Source organism: Anser anser (genome assembly GCF_964211835.1).
Source record: "Anser anser genome assembly, chromosome: 1".
Lineage (NCBI taxonomy): Eukaryota > Metazoa > Chordata > Aves > Anseriformes > Anatidae > Anser > Anser anser.
Window position 1 is genome coordinate 151,810,900 of NC_139720.1, and position 18,570 is coordinate 151,829,469.

Below are 18,570 nucleotides of genomic sequence, written 5' to 3' on the forward strand. Positions count from 1 at the left end.
TTATATATGATTGCATATCTAAATGTAAATGAATTACATAATTACTTTTATGTTTTTAGGAAGATAGATTTCATCTTCAGAACTTAATGTGTTTGTTAATGTAGCAAACCTTGAAGTCCTCTGCAGTAAATGCTTTTATATACAGCAAGAAAGAAATACGAGATACTTCAAATGACAGCCTGAATGCTGCTTTAGTATCGGAGATAATTTAGTGGTATCCCTCTGCTTCAGTTGTTGTTTAGGTCAGCTAAAGTTGTGAATCCTTAAAAAGAGAACCGTGAACAAATGAATATAATTGTCTAATAAAACATAAGTTGTTGCAAAGCTGTATTTTATATACTAATTCAACCCAGCAGTTAAAACTCATCTCCCTGAACAATAAAATCAGTTTTGCTCAGCACAGTCCTGGCTTCTCAGCTGCTCCTTCCCCCACTGTCTTCTATGTAACTAGGCAAATACAAAAGAGACCAATCAAACACGATTTTTGTTTACCTTTCACTGAGAGATAGAAAGTGGTGAGCCTGCATATGCTCCTTTGTCCACGGAGAACATACACTAGATTTTGTTTGATACACATTTAAAAGTTCCTTTTAAGTTTTCACTTCTTAGAGACTAGTTGTGTTGCTATAGCTTTTGGACTCTTGCTAACAGCAGCTTTTCCCCCCTCACCAGAATTTGAAGCTTTTGATCTCTTTTATCTCCTGCTTGCTCATAGCCTAAGAATTGCATCTGTGGCAAAGCTTGTCCTCTTAAGAGTCCATTGACTTATTGCTAGAAAGCAAGGAAATAGCTTTCTTTTCATTCTGAGTCCCTGTTGAGATAATACATTCTGAAGGGACACAGTCTGTGTGGAGTAATCAGAGCTATTGTTCACCACTGTTTGAAATGCACAATGAAAATATATTACTGGGGTAAAGGAAAAAAAAAAAAAAAAAAGGAGCTTCTACCTAAGAGAAATACACAGATAGAAATCCAAAGAAGGCTTTTCTTAAGAATCACAAGTCAGGTAGCACCAAGCTGTAACTTGGACAATAGCACGTATTGGGCATAAAAAAATAGAGCATACATGCAAACAAATACATATATTTTATTTAATTTCTGTGCCATAGGAAAGGCAAGGTATTAGTACCACTCAACTTTCTGATTCAGAATGTCCCAGCACAGTCCACCAGACTGTCCCATGGTAACACTAGTCTATGTTTTTAGACTGATTTACTGAGCTCCTGTGATTCTCCCATAACATCCTTTAAAAAAAAAAAAAAAAAAAGACAGCTATGCTGACCTCTACTGCACTATCGCCAGAGTTTAGTGGGTAGCAGTGGTTTAGCTTCCACATTAGCTGGGTGAAAGACTGAACGCTTCCAAAAAGGTACTCTTCACTTTCATCTTACATGACTGCACACTGTTCAGTAGCAGCCATGCTAGACAGCTGTCACAAATGAAGCTATCACAGATGTTTGGCCTCAGCCAAACATCTTCCCAGAATAAAGAATAAAATGTGCTCTAAATATGACAGTGGCTTCTGAGCAGTTCCTCACCATGTAGGAAGATCTATGGTGGTGCAAAATGGTTCTGACATTGCCAGTCACACCACAACAGTGTAGGGACTGTGGTTTTGCAGTTCTTTTTTCTGCAGCTTTCTCCTAAGGAATTGGCTTGCCTAGAATGATTTAATTATTTCTACTGAAGTGCAAAGATGATTTGAAACTATATTTCTGTAGCTCCTCAGCAATGCTGCATGCTCCTCACACACAATTTAAACTGTTCAGCAAACAGACAAATTTTCAAGTTATTTGAGGATTACACTCTATAAAAGTCAATCTCATTATTTATAAAGGTTTTTTGGTTTGTTTGTTTTCCTTTCTTGTCACTTGTTTAAAATGCTATAGAGACTTAGTACAAATGAAAAGAAATTATAAACACCTAATGTGAAGAAATGATTTACATTTAATAGCCAAATTCTTAAGTAACAGCAGGCCATGAACTCATGTCTTAAAGTTAATAAATAAGAGTGGAAATTACGTGTGTTCCTATTTAACATCCCCCCTTTATTCATTTTCTGCAACAACAGATGAAGGAAAACCATTTTCCTTCAGTGGAACAACAAATTTCAACCTTGGAAGTACAGAAGCCAATGAAAAATTCTGCCAATGTAAAATTACGAGAAAAAAAAATGAATGTGAAGGGAAAAAAATGTCTTTTGTTTGTTTCTGAGTATGATGGCAGAAGAAGGATGCAGAAGCATACCATGTCATGAATTTCATGTTCTCCATACTTTCAAAATGGTATCACAGAATCACAGAATTGTAGGGGTTGGAAGAGACCTCGAGAGAATCAGGTCCACCCCCCCTGCCAAAGCAGGTTCCCTAGAGCAAATTGCAGAGTTGGTTTAAATGGTTTGCATCCAATGCTGCAAATGTATTTAATGTACTTATTTATTGCATAAATCTCTTGAGATACTGTTATCACCGACAAGAGGTTGCAACAGGCAACAATCCTTATGCAGCAAAACTGAAAAAGGTTCACTTAACTGGTATCATCACAGTTCAGCCAAGCTGTTAAAGCTTGCAAAATAGATGATTTCTGCTCCCTCTCCCCAAAACAAAATGAATTTCAAACCAACTAACAAACAAAATCCTAATCACTATATATACATATATATATATTTATTTATTTTTCAAAACAGGAGACCTTTTCTTGCAGAATCAGTCACAAATAAAGAGAAGCCTAAGTGTCCTTGAACTTAATAAGGTCTGCAATGATGTGTTACTATAAGTAATAAGAACACCACGAGAATCAGTAAAAATGATGCCAGTGAGAACAGAAATAACATGTCATAGTTACGTGGTCAATAAAAAAGCTGTCCCTACCTACCAGTATGGATAATCTTCACAATTTCATCGTTATTCATGGGATTATTTAATACATTTAGAACAAACAAACAAGCAAATCTTAGCTCCCAGTGTTTGCATTATTCTCCTCAGTTTTCATTTTATAAAGCTTCTATTTTACAAAACTTCTGAGAATCATTTCAAAACTGAGTTCTATGCATTCAGAAACAGAGACAAATATGTTTTTTTTGTTTTTTTGGTTTTTTTTAAATCTACTTTTTAAACCATTTTATAACCCCGATTTCTGTAAATTTGAAGAGGGATTCACCCCTCAACTGCAGATCTTGCCCAAGGCAATCATGAAGAGAACCCACTCCAGGCAAAAGAAAGACAAGCATCTGCCAGGGACAATGGTTCCCACATACACTACCACATCTCCTGGGACAGGACCTCAGCACGTTCCTCTCTCTTCTATTTTAGGGACTTAATTGACCCCTAGAGATAGCTAAAGTTAGATGAGAAGTCCTACACTCCAAGTTCTAAATAAATAAACAAATAAATAAACAGAAACAAACATTTTCTCTTCAGAAATATTTGAATTTTAAAGAACATTTTAAGTTATAATGCGCTACTCTCAAAGAATATATACATTAGGATATATTCCAATTAAAAAAACACCCAACACAGCTGGGGGATCAGGCCCAGTCACCATGGGTTCATGAAAGGCAAGTCCTGCCTGACCAACCTCATCTCCTTCTATGACTGGATGACCCACCTGGTGGATGAGGAAAAGGCTGTTGATGAAGTCTACCTACACTTCAGCAGGGCCTTTGACACTGTCTCCCATAGTACTCTTCCGGAGAAGCTGGCAGTCCATGGCTTAGACAGGTACACTCTTTGATGGGTTAAAAACTGGCTGGAGATACAGGAGGCCATTCCCTCTAGTTCTATCACTAGTTATCTGCGAGAAGAGGCTGACATCGAGCTCCTCACAACTTCCTTTCAAGTCATTGTAGAGAGCAATAAGGTCTCCCCTGAGATGACCCAGAGAGTAGTGGTTAATGGAGTTGAGTCCAGCTGGTGTCCCGCTACAAGTGGTGTTCCCCAGGGGTCAGTGTTGGGGCCCATCCTTTTTAATATCTTTATTGATGATTTGGATGAGGGAATTGAGTGCACCCTCACTGTTTGCAAACACCAAGTTGGGGGGAAGTATCAATCTGCCAGAGGGTAGGAAGGCCCTGCAGAGGGACCTGGACAGGATGGGTCGATGGGCAGAGGCCAATGGGATGAGGTACAAGTCATTGTACCCCTCAGTACAAGGACATTGAGGCCCTGGAGCATGTCCAGAAAAGTGCTACAAAGATAGTGAAGGGCCTGGAACACAAGTCCTACAAGGAGCAGCTGAGGGAACTGGGGTTGTTTAGTCTGGAGAAGAGGAGGCTCAGGGGAGACCTTATTGCTCTCCACAATGACCTGAAAGGAAGGTGTGGGGAGCTGCAGCAGCCTCTTCTCACAGGTAACTAGTGATAGGACTAGAGGGAATGGCCTCAAGTTGTGTCAGGGCAGGTTTAGGTTGGAAATGAGGAGTCATTTCTTCTCAGGAAGATTAGTCAGGCATTGGAACGGGTTGCCCAGGGAGGTGGTGGAGTCACTGTCCCTTGGGGTGTTTAAGGAAAGGTTGGACATGGTGCTTAGGGACATGGTTTAGTGGGTGACATTGGTAGGGGGACGGTTGGACCAGATGATCTTGGAAGTCTTTTCCAACCTTAATGATTCTATGAACAATTAAGTGATCTTTAATTCTAACGCAGGACTATGAAATCACTGGAATTTTGTATTATTTCAAAATCAAAATGATTTCAGGAGAAATATTTAATTGTCATCTTTCTACCAGCAGCAATCCAATAATAGCTACACAGACAAGTCAAAGAAAGGTCTAATTTCTTGTGCAGCTATCATATTGCAATAAACATCTCTAAAATGGCATCCTTAGAAATTACAAACTCCCTTAATAGATATTACTGCTAAGAACAAAGTTCTGTTTAATGAACTTGCCTACTCTGTGATGTTTTGTATGCTCCTCTTCTTACACAACTTCAGATGAAATTAGCATGGCTCTCTAATACAGATTTTTTTTTAAAGTTACATGGTTTACACTATGATTATTATTAAAGGAAATCATTACATAAAATACTCAATCTCTCCAGCCACACTGTATTCCTAGAATGTTTTATTTTTTACAGTTGAGGTAATTGCTACCCTCGAATAATTCTGTTTCCTCCAGGGTTTGCCAGTACGGAGGCACTACTGTAAGGTTACGTAAGAAAATCTGAAACCCCTGTGGCTTGACACAAGTAACACTTTGCCAGGAAGTCTCTTCCCTCACAAAGCTTTATTATTATAAGTATTTGCAGTCCATCAGGGAAGGATAACAGTGAGTCACCCACAGGCACTGCCCCAGGGAGGTGATCCCTTCCTGATGTCAATCATAGTGAAGAGTCTCACCCTTTCATTTGCAGTAAGGCTGCAGTGGTCAAGGCAGGAATCATAGTTATCGTGAAGCCGGAAGAGGTCCTGCTTAAATGATGCTCTTTTAGGGCTCAGATGATTTTACAATGATGCTACTGAGATCAAGTACAACAAAACCAAACATTTCACTTAAAAGAAGTTTTACTATGCTTTACAAAAGATCAAAGACAAAGTGATGGGCTTCTAGGATGAGTGATGCATCTCACTGATGCTATACAAAACACAGTTTCTGTGTCTGAATTAGGGAAAACAGCCTCTGAATTTCCTAAATCCAAAATATTCAGTTGGCTTCTTTCATACTATGGCAGCCTAACCTAATTGCATATACTGGAGGTTCAGAGAAGGAAATGTTGACACCCACAGCCACAGAATGTAAGACATACACAAGCAACACTTTCTCTGAACTGTACAGGATTACTCAGTCTGAGGCCTGATTTTGAACTCTTCATAATGATGATGATGATAACAGTAAAAATACATTTGCATTTCTACATTCAACCCAACATCCTAAGGAGTAATGCTGGAGTCATCATTAAACATAACACAGTGTTTCCTGACATTAGATGAGAGCAGAATCACTTCAGATGGCTGGTAAACTTTGGTCTCTGTAAAAATCTGCTAAGTGGGGCATTCAAAATGCTGTTCTCTTAGGTCTTGATAGCTACAGAACCAATTAAAATCAGCTATGAAGTCAGGCCCTCAGTCAGTCATACCTGTCTTTCTGAGGCCCATGCTGTGTTGACGCTCACCAACCCTACAAGGATTTGGGCATATTTAAAAGATGTACTATAAAACAGAGTATCAGACTGCATAGGTTTTCTGAATGCACTGAGTTCAAATGTTTTTGTGAAGCAAGCTATTGTATTTCTATTATAATCCACTATTGTTTTCATTGCCATTATTGCTATCATTATAATTGTTTTTATGAAAATGAAGTACAGAAACCAGATGGGCAACAAAAACATTCTGATCAAGAAAAAAGTCTACTGACTGATATGTTGCTGTATCTACAGACTTATCTGCCATTACAAATATATTTTTTTTCTATAAATAAGAATGACTTTATCCTAATGATGAAGTTATTTCTCCATCAAGGAAGTTAATACACTTTTCAGAGAATTGTGGATTCAAATGTGTGGACAATAAAGGGAAAGGTGCTTTTTTCTGTGAATTGTTAACTTCCTGGTTGTTCCGCTCTAACATTAATACTGAGGAGGTATTGCTCAAGAGTGGTTTTATCAGATAAAGCACCTTGGCCAGCAAGTAGGATAATATTCCATTTATTTGTCAATTTATAGGTTTTAAATATAATATGTTTTTTAACCTCATTAATGTTTTAAAATGTTTTGTATTCACCTATGAGCAAGTATAAAGCAGACATACTCAAGTATATGCAAGTATGGTATTTTCTACTTACGAGCATATTACACCAGTCTTGAATGATAGAAAACGCCCTTAAAAACATACCAACAATAGGGAGTTCAAGAAATGTAGAGATATGAAAGCAACTTTTATGATGTTCTATCACTTTGAATTACAAGGAAGGGTTTATCTAGAATGAGAAAATTATTCAAGACTAGTTCTGAGTTAGCCCACACATGACCTAACCTCACTTTTTTCCCCTCATGAAGATGCAAGTTAATACTCTTTAGCCTAGCTTAAATATGCGAGTTTAATTATGATGGGAACTTCAAATGGATGCCAGCTAGCTAAATCAAGAGGGTAAAAAAAAAAAACAGATGCTCTGGATTTTAGCTAGGAAAAGGGTCTATGCTAGACAATACCACAATGGTCATCTGGCCTGGGCCTATCTACATTTCCTAGCACAGGCCTAATTGAAGACTGATTCTCAGGCACTTAACACTTAATATAGTCCTTTATTACGGATCTCTGACAGGAGACTGCCAAGCACCCCACAATCAGCAGATGTTTCTGTGAAACATTATCATATGTTAAATAGAATAACGTACACAGTAGCTACCTTCTGATTTAAAATAATAATAATAAAACAAAATACAAAAATATAAAAAGCTCTGTTTAACTATACTTGTTATTGCAAACTCTTTTCAATGAAGAACTCTTTTTAATGAATTCCTGTACTGTTACAAGACTGTAATAAAGCATCTGAAGCCAAAAAAATTTATGATCTCCCATAAAACTTAAGAATGGACAAACTGATTTGTCTCAGCATTTATAGAGAAATAATTGGACTGAGAATTTACAGGCCAAGTTTCCACTTGGAAAGAAATTTTAGGTACTGTTACTATTACAAAACACTGAAAATGAATGTTCATAATGGAAATGCTGATGGACTTTTAACTTCACCAATGCTAGCTAGACATACAAATGCTCACAGACACACTGTGAAAATCTGAAGCTTACTTTGATAAACTCTGCTTCAGTATATAAAAAGTGAATGACAGCCTTTCCTGGCTTTTCAATTCAGTACAGATGTAAGCACAGAAATCACTATCTTGCAAATTTCCTGACTTCCCAGAATAGCTTTGAAGCAGGAATTATTGTAAGTCATAAGTGAAGATGTATTATGAAAAGTGTTAATGAGACATGAGTTACATTTCTTACTTTTTTTTTTTTTAAGAGACTGTACTTTGGAGAGGTCTCCACGGCCAAAATCTCTTTGCAAAGTTATTTTCTCTTTTCAGGGCAAGCTGAAGGTATGTTTCACGTTATCTATCTGATACAAGCTTGAGAAATAGTAACCTAATCAAATCATGCAGGGTTTTCATTACGGTTTAGCAAAAAATACTATCTGACATTACCAGAAATGAATCATATATTTGGCTGTAGTAATTTCTATACAGTACTAGGACAAACCCAAATATGACAAAAAACTCATGGCTACTGTAAAATACCTTTAGCCTACTCTGTTCTTTTTCACTAAATCCTTTCCACAGGGAATTGACCAGCTTACTTCTGGTTCACATTTTTTTTTCCCTTTCTGGGAGAAGTTCCCAGTATAATCTTTGCCAATGGGACCAAAACATGGTCTTATGAGGAGCACTTTCCAGATTTAGTCCCATGATTCAAGACACCATCAGGTTTTAAAGGGGAAAAACCCTCTCTGTGGAAATATTAACCTGACATGTCTCCAGTCTAGACTAATAATTATGTTAAGGACAAAGCGAGTCCATTATCCACATGGAACGGGTGGAGGCTTTGATAAACCAGTAATAATAGAAATCAGACTAGTCACTGAGGACTTTTCTTACTTATTTGCTTTCATATAAAAAGGAACTTTAGGCTCATTCAAGAATTCTGCTTCCACTGGGTCTGACAAACAGCTCGTTTATTTCAATCAAAGGCAAAGGACTGCATTTAGTGTAGTGCCCATGAAACAGGAAATTGAATGTTGTTCAACAAAGGTTGACCTGCTCCTGTAGATTTTTGTCTACACTGCTTTTGTTCAGAATGGGAAGCAGGGTTCCTCTAATTGTACCATTCTAAATCTTCTCATTGCAGCCTTTTATACATTCAAATGAACACATTCATTTAAACTCACCCATGCTTTGTAAAAATTGTACAAGAAAAACAAGTGTTGAGAACTGTAATGAAGCTGGTGACCTTCAGTAGAAAAAATGTATAATTCACATTTAGAGGGTAGCAGTTTCCAAATACAAACACCTTAGTCCAGGTTTTAGCTGTGCAATTAGAACAAACTTAACTTTCATTAAGAATACCATGCAGATAACTTCGGACAGAAAACGTCCCAATGACCACAACACGGTTATCCACCCTACAAAACTGGAGCTGTAGAACTGGGGAATGAATTCTTGAGTGCCACCTACTGGCATCCTAACCAGTTCACTAGCCATTCACGCATCTATCTCCATGTGTACAAAGCCTGAGCGCACATGTAAATACATACTTATCCAGGCTATCCCTACTTTAGTCATACTCACTTATGAATTCTAGAGTAGTGCAATCCAAGGGTGTCTCACAGACTGTTTTCAGGAGGGCATACTAATGTAATATTTATACAATCATGTTGGCATTCATCTTTAATGCACACAGTTAGACCATCATCCAACATCCACAGGTGTGAGTGCAAATCCTTTTGCCAACCTCCATGAGTGTATCTGGAGACCTGAAAATGGTATTTTCAATGCAAAAATGTTCACCAAAGTACCTAGTCAGAGGTAAAACTCTTTATTCCATCTTGAAAGAGGCAAGAAAATAGATTTTCAAGCACACTTTATGGACAAAGGAAAATAAACTATGTATAACACAAAATATTTGAATTATTTGATTGCATTTTCCTTCTACATATCTTTAAGAATTGTAAAAAGACTGAAAAGCATTGTTATCCTCATTTTCCACAGAGGGAAATCAGAAGAAGAAACTAAAATGTGGCGCTTTTTTTCTTACAAACAAGACAGTCACTGAAAAGAGAAAGAGAATATTTCAGAAAATATCACTTTTGCATGCTGTTTTTCAGATCGCTGTTTAAAACAGTGTATGTGAACTGATTGCTTTCATACTAATTCAAGAGGCTGATATTTTTAAATAGCTACATGCAAAAGTCTAATGAAAGATACATTTCTAACCTCATTGGAAAATACTGCTGACACTATGCGACTTCTCAGAGTTGTCAGAAAAAGAGCATTTAACTTCATTCATAGCATAAATTCCTGTCATAAATTAACAGTCTCCACTACAAAATGAAGCACACAGCTTCATACACAACCACTTGAAAGAGTCCCTGTACAATTATCACTATCAGTCTTTAGCTAAGACTATCAGTCTATCGAACTAAGTTGATAAACTTAGCTTCAGGTCCATCTTTCTTTCAATAAGGAGAATATATTATTTAACATTAAAATACCTAGAAATCTAAAGGCACGATAAAACATAGTAGTAGTAGAAATAACCTACATGGTCTGTAGTTTTTGCTCCTATGCTACAACTAAGATGCTGCTTCTTATAAATAAATAAAACAAACAAACAAACAAACAAAAACTCAAGAACTCAAAGGGATGTTTTTCTTCTGTTCTCCAGTGTAACTACTCTAACAGGAAGTAACAATTCTAAAAGACAACAATCATTTATGGGGTAGTGATGCCCAGTGTAGATACAAAGGAGATAGAAGAAAAATGCAAAAATGCAGTAAAAAAAGCAAAGAAGATGCAAATGGAGAAAACAGGAAGACTTTTAAGCTGTTGAAGACCTGCCCTAATGTTAATAGCTAATGTAAAAAAGAGGCATCACTGAAACAAAGAAAAAAAGAATAATCAGGAAAAATATAGTCAAATGGCATTGTCTTCCTACAGATGAAAAGCAGTGGGCTACAGCCCATACAGATGGGTCATTATTTATTGCATTGTGGGGAACATTACATTCCCTTTCTTTCTCTAGCCAAAGGAAGACTGAGCTCACATTACACAACCCAGCCCTTCCCAACAGGACTAGGATGGCCTCTAATGATAGAGTGCTGCCTCTCCATCACTTTCCACATAGTCTGAGGCTTGAGAAAATGATGCTTGCCATAGCACATTGTCTTCTTTCTGCTGTATGATTTAAACATTTGGAAAGAAGCTGCAGCATTCTCCTGTAGAAACATGAATTGTCACATAGGGAAAGGCAGGAAACACACACCCGTGTTTTAGCCTTCCCAGCAAATCCAGGCCTCCCTTCTGCACACATACCCAGAACAAAGAAGAAGGTAACTCGCAGTGAACTAGCAACATCCCACAATTCACTTATACTCTGTTAGTAAAGATAACATCACTGGGAATGTGGAACAGCTGTTGCCACTATGACAAAGCTAAGCTAGATGGTGCCCTTCAATGAGGAAGTGCAGGGTTGGGACTGTGATTGCAATGTCATGCAGACTTGCAACATGACCACAGCACTGCAGAGCTTCCTTCTGTCTAGCTCACCACGCACCCCTCCATTTGAAACAATAATGCCTGCTACAATCTCGTGTTAGCAGCCTTCGTCAGCTCGAATTTAAAGTGAAATGCAGCTAGTTTTAAATAACCTTGATGCTTTATGAGTAAGTATTTTACTTTTTTTTTTTTTTTCAAAACTATGTGGATCGCTAGAAATTCTTGAAGTCATAATTGAATTCTTGGGAATGGCGCTGGGTTTGTTTGTTTGTTTTCTTCCAATAAAGAGCTTTGCTCAAGTTTCTCCTGGCAGGTGAACTTCACTGTTCAAGAGGAAAAAAAAATCATATATGCCCTCCTAGCATTAATAGTCCATTACAATTTCTGTTACCTCAGAAAGTGAGCAAGAAATAGCTACTGGTCTGTGTTTTGGAAACTCCCTTGCCTGCCATAAGCTGTCTGCATGGCTGTAAGCACAGCTCTCCTTCAGGCTCTGTTCCTCAGTTGTGAAGCAGAGGTAATAGCAACTCCTTGCTTCACAATAGTGTTGTGAAGTTAAACACAATAAACCCTCAGGAACAATGTGGTCATAAGAGTAAAGTAGCAAAGGCAAAAAGTCAGGGCATATTTATTTTGCTGGCAAAGCACTGCTCTCAGAGCAGTAATGCAAACACATTCTTGGTGTAATGACAGGTAGGGTTGCAAGTAAGATGCATTTGGCCTGTTGCTTTTAACTGGCATTGTTTCTGTTGCTAGCTTTTCAGGACACTGCAATCAAATAATTATTGTTTCCTTGGTTGCCAACTATTTTTCTTCTATTAGTAATACAGACCTTTGTTTATTCTTCTTCCTCCCATGGGAAATTTCAACATGCCTCCAGAAGTGATGTTGTATGACTCTCATTTATAATAGGATCACTCCCTTTCTTCCCAGGGGAGACTTTTTTTCCTCCCTCCTCCCCACCCCCCCACATTTGTAGATGTGGACACCAAGTCAAGCCTCTCCTGTGTTCACATTCATGTGGTCTGAAAAAGATGAACCCATCAGCAGTTCTCACGCATTTGTCTAAGAGATGTACTGTTCAAGAGAATTCATCTCAGACACCATTTCATTTAAACTATTTAACACTCATTCTGGCAACATTAGCAACAGACTATACAGAAAAGTAGTATCAAAAAATACATTTTTAGTGGTTTTCCTTTCCTTAATGCAGTGAGTACTTTCTGAAGGTTTTACATCATTTCTTTGCTTTTTTGTTCACTTTCTATGTCTTCTCACCATGCTCGCTCCTTTCTCTGCAATGCATGCATTTTACTATCTGTCCCTTACTCATCCACAGTTTGTCTTGGTGTGGTTTTGCCCTCTAATTACCCACCCCCCCAACCATACTCAACCCTTCTCTTTCAGGTACGTAGTCTATTTTGTCTTCTAACTGCTACCCTCTGCCCTAGAAAACCCATCTCTTTCACTAGGTCACTGTGTACTTCTGTCACTCTAATTTGTAGCCCCCAGTTCCACTACTGGCAACTCCTGCCGATGACAGATGTCTCACAATCAGCTGAATCTTGGCTTTATGCTTGATGGAAGTTCAGGACTTTTTTTTTTTTTGCATTTTCTTTTTGCAGCAGCATCTTTATACAGATGCAAAGTCACCTCTTCCTGAAGTACAGCTTCTTTTAGAGAATTCCAGATCCCTCTGCACCATCAAGATCAAATACCTGTAGGAACAGCTTGAGAAAAATTGCAGACGATGCTATCCAGCAGGGTGAGTTAGCATGGATGGCATCTTGCCCTGGGAGTCCTGTTCTGAACAGTCAGAGCATGTCAGTGCATTATTTCATTACTTAATATATACAGCAGGAACTCCAGACTCAAGCATGCAGAGGAACCTTCAACATACGAACCCTAAGCTACATACATCCTCCTCCACCATGTAGTGCAATGCATTCATCTCTTCCCATGCCTCCTGTGTCATTCAACTTCAGTATTACCTTCCCCCACTCATTTCTTCTACCTTCCTTCGGCAGGAAAGCATACATAATTGCCCAATGAGGAGCTAAATGAAGAGAGACTAGAGAGTGCTAACTCATCAACCAACTAGCAGGAAAGTCTACAAATTCAGATTGACTTGATATTCCAATGCTATATACTCAGATTGGCTTGGTGCCTATCTATCAGATGCTGGCAGTCAAATACCACAGTCTTCTATCCTGCAGGGAAAAAAAAATGGCTTAAGGGGCTATGTCAGTATATATCCAATACACAAAGAAATCGTGTCAACTTCTGGCCTAGTCTTTCTGCAATATCTGTGTGCTCCTGAGCAAAGAAGTCAACACTGAAAGACTTGCTAACTCAGCTGTATGTGATTTTAGCAGCTATGTCTGCATCAGCAAGTAACGCTTTGCAATAAGAAGTCTGTGAACTAAGATAATGGCTGCTGGGAATCAAATGCTCACACTACATACTTTTAGGAAGTGCTTTACTTCGGACTAGCTCTAGACTACAGTCTACGGAGTCCTGCAGACTGTAACTTCAACAGCAAATGGAGACTTACAGTATACCATCTGATTTCACAGAAACACAACAGAATGGTTAAGGGTGGAAGCAACCTCTGGAAATCATCTGATCCAACCCCCTGGCTCAAGCTGGGTCACCTAAAGCCAGTTGCCCAGGACCACTGCCAAATGGCTTCTGGACATCTCCACGGATGGAGACTCCAGAAGCTCTCTGGACAAACTGTGCCAGTGCTCAGTCACCTTCACAGAACGGAAGCACTTTTTTACTGATGTTCTAACTCCTGTGTTTCAGTTTGGTTTAGATTTATTTTATTTTTTCAAAAACAATTCAGTTTACCTACTCTGAGATTACTCCACAATTCAAATCGATGTTCAACAGATTTGTCTCAACAGTAAAAATACAACTCTTTATTCTAGCTAAAATGCTAGTGTTGATCCATAGATTGGCGGTTCTACTACAACAATGTTCTGCAAATATCAGCAGTACCTGACTTTAAAAATGGTGTTTAATATAATATTTCTTTAAAAGTTTTACCTTGCTACACTTTTCTTTTTCCTCATCTCCAAAAACAGAACACAGCAAATTAACAGGGAACTGTCCAAACAAGATACCACCACACTATGCTTTGTAGTTGTTTAAACCATAAATGGATATGCTTCGTTCATTCAAACCTTTTTAAATAATGCAAATAAAAGAAAGGATTCCTTTCCACATTTACATTGCTTCCCACACTACTGAGATTACACCCCAAGAATTCATAAAGCTGTAATTAGCATCTGTGATAGAAACTTGAACACGACTTTATCAAATTTGTATGCCAACACAAAACACTATCAACGAACAGTAACCACATACGCATTGACGTCAGCTACATCTCTACAGAAGTGCATGTAGACACTAGATACATGCCTTTGGAAACCTATCCTGCTCTAACACACTGCCATCTTAGACACGGATCCAAATGAAATAGGCCCCGAGACCATTTGGAAATCAATGCACAGGGTCTGATGGCAGATTACATGCACTATGCACAAATTCTACAGCATGTATAGGTGAATACAGGTGACTACACTACATAAGCAGTGAGCTAGATGCTATGTATGCTGAGGGTGCCCAGTGTTAAGAGCTTACCAAGAATTCAAGTCAATCCTGTCTAGTATTGCTAAAGTCATGGTTATGGCTCTCTGGCAGACTGTGAGGTGGGACAAAGTTAGCCAGATCCCTCATCAAAACGCAGTTCAATTTAACCTGCACAACTGCTATCTTTGTGGTTTAAAAATATCAAACCATCTACAGATATGTACTACTGATACAATTTTGGAATAAAGGACACGAAGAACAACAATAGAGCCAAACAACACATACCATACCATTGTTGATGTCTTCATTAGAAAACTGTTCTTTCTGGAGAACTCCCAGAAGGATGGACTTCAAGATGCCTATTTTATCTCTAGTATTTTGTTTTTCTTCAGATCATTAAGAAAGACCTTTACGAGTACAGTCTCTCAGCTTTTGCTATTTTAATGATATTTGCACAAAGCAAATTTAAAAGCTTCTGTTAAAACTAAGCTAACTAAAATTGCATTCTGCCTCAATGCTTTATTCATACAACCTTTAGCCTATTTAGCCAGGCAAATGAATTAATGAATCAACTTGCAAAATGGAGCACTACTTTTCGGAATACAGAAGGCAGAACCTGGCACTCAGAAGACTTCCTGCTAAACTGGCTTGTTCATATAATACAGCACATGTATCTTATACTTTTTAACAAAAAAATAGGAAAGTATTAACTCAATTTTTCTGTCCATTAATACATGCAAATTTTAGGCAAACTGATGAATTAATGTTAAGAAAAAAAGAAAGGTTTTATCCAACCTTTTTTGATAGAATTTTAACAGCATGGCTGAGGGTTGAACATTCAAAAATGCTTCAGGGTCCATTCCTATTAATTGCTGTAGCACTGACTCAATTTTTAAACATTGACTTTTTTTTTATCCAAACTTTTTTTTTTTTAAGAAACAAGTTACTTCTTGTCTACTTTTCAAAAAAAGTCATCACTTCCTGTCATTTCCATATTCACACAGAACAAGTAGTACTGCTGTGCAGATTAGCGTTAAAAAGTAGGAAAAAAACAGGAAAAATCTGGTTACAAATAAAATTTCCATTGCCTGGACTTTATCCAAGTAGCTTTTCAAAATTGAAGAATTATGAACTCACAAAATACACGCACTAATTAGGAGTCACCAAGCCAAGTGGAAACACTGTGCAGGGAGGTGTGGCTGTCTCTGTTAAAGCTAAGGTGTCTGAGTCAGCACCGCAAGGGTGGCATCTTCATCTATTTAGGAGCCAAAACTTGGGAGTCCTCTCCTGAGGGCAGTGCCTACAAGTCTTTGAAGAACTGAGCATGGCTCACCCTCTTTAAAATACAGCTGCCGTAGGAGTAGTGTTATGTAATATCCAAGTGGTTGCAGCACTTGCCAAGTTCTGCGTTCCAGCTCTCAAGATTAGTCTTTCTTCCCATGACTATTTAATAAAATTCAGAAACAGTCTTGTGAGTAAGGACCAAAATCCAGGGTGAGTCACTTCCCCCTTCCAGAGCACTATAGTCATTACGTTACAGCAATATTGCCTCCTGCCTTTGAACCTGCATATTCCATATTTTGTGAAATCCACTTGGCTTCAACTAAGAAGGGACTTTGCTCCTAACCCCTTTTTCACCTTCCTCCAGCCTAGACAGAGGCCTGTTGATTAACATACTGTCATGGGAGGGAAGTGATGTTGATATGACTAAGGACACACCTGAATTCAATCTTCACACCCGCCCAGCTAGTCTAACTACTATGCTAACCAGTGGATCACGAGCAACCTGTTTTTGAATAAGTATCTGTTTCTACTCTATTAAAAAAAAAAGTACTATCCATGTATTCCTATTGGATCAGTCCCTCATGAGACTTAAAGGAAACCCCAACTCATTTCTGGTTAAGTCCCTAGTCAGACACGTCAAATGCCACAAAATCTTTCAGGTAAATCAGAATATGCCTACAGTGCTGAAATATCTCCACAGTTATGCAGCTGCTGGACAAGGCTGGTTGGATTTTTACTACCATCAGTCTTCAGTAAACCAAGTCTTAGGTCCAGATATAAATACTTCTGCACAATATTAAATCTGCATATTCTATGTAACATTGGTCTTTAAAAATATTCACTGAGAAAAACTGAATATGGATATACATCTTGCAGATCAGTGCCGCAAGTTGCGATCAAAACTTACGTTTACTACTTCTAATAGTGTTCAAGAGCTTTTTATTCAGTCAGTAAGTGAACTAGGTAATGTGACCAAAGCAAGCAAATGGACATCACTTTCCCTTTCGTCCATGTACTAAGAAATAACCCAAATATTTATTAATAGAGAGATAAGTAGACTTAAAAAAAAATCATTATCTGTATAAAGTTACCACGTTGATCAGGATTTGGTAATTTTATTTTCTAAAACTAAATCTAGTTGGAAATGAAAGTAGATGTTTTTATGTTATCATACCTCCACACGCTAGTTCAGATTGCTCAAGCTGTGCCTTTTTTTCCCATATCCAAATTACAAAACACTTCCAACAGAGTCCTGCACTATACAGTTTGTTTTCTAAGGATACAATTACCACCTAAAATTCTCTTTTCTGAAAGTTTAGCTATTAACTGTGTTTACACAGATGATCCACACAGTCTTTCTGTATAGGTACAATGTGAAAAAACATCCTCACAACTGTTTTGCTACTCTGCCTGATGCTTCATCTCTCTACCTTTGTATTTTAGCAGCTCAGAACTCCATAGTGCTACTAAAAGAGAAACAAAGCAGCTGACAGAAAATGCCTAAGTAAAATAAGCAACTTTGGCATCAGGTGTGAAAAAGTGATTTAGTAATACAATCTCTACACCTGCATAACTTTTGTAATCCACAGTGTGGCATGAATCTCAGTGCTGACTCATACATAAAAAAAACAAACCATGCATACCCAGCTCCTGACCTCGTAATAAACTCATGCTGAAATAGCTACTTTGAAAGAATTGACAGTTTAAATCATTTCCCCTTCCAAGAACTAGATCTTCTGTACTTCTTCTCTCCTCTTACTACTACTATGACCTGACAGAGCCATATATGCAAATCACATACTGATCACTTTACCTAACTGTACTGTTACTTTCTCTCTACTTACCCTTCAGAATCCTTCCCTTTTAGACCTATTACAGAAATATTCAGCTGTGCTACGCTCAACACAAACCAAGTAATCCACCTTCAATCTCCCAAGATTCCCTTGACCTAGCTACTAACAAAAGTGACGGCATGAGAGCAAGCATGACCTGCAGATTATCAGGATACAGAATGTAACTGCAGGGCTACCACCAAATACTTACAGGTTGGGAGATTTCATATGATAGTAGCCATATTACTGATGGGTGAGGTGCTTTAATTATGCCACTATTTGGCTATCAAATAAGGTGCTTTCCAACTCTAGGGCAACTATTTTAAGAAGCAAATTATGCATTTTAATATACCAAACATATTAAAATGCAGAAAAATAATGCAAAACCACAAGAGTTCATAGAAATTAAGTATGGCTAACCAGCCATGAATAAAGGTGTTTACACGTGATGAAAAACTCAAGAATTCTCACAATATAAACCAGAAAAAAATCCTAATATTTTATTTAAATATTGAACATTTCAAAAGGGAACTGACCAGGGAAATGACCTTCTTCCTTTTAAATTAATATGGGAAATAAAAATACTTAATGACATTAAGTTCTTAAATTTAGAATTCATAAACACTTTTCTTTTGTTATTACATACCCATT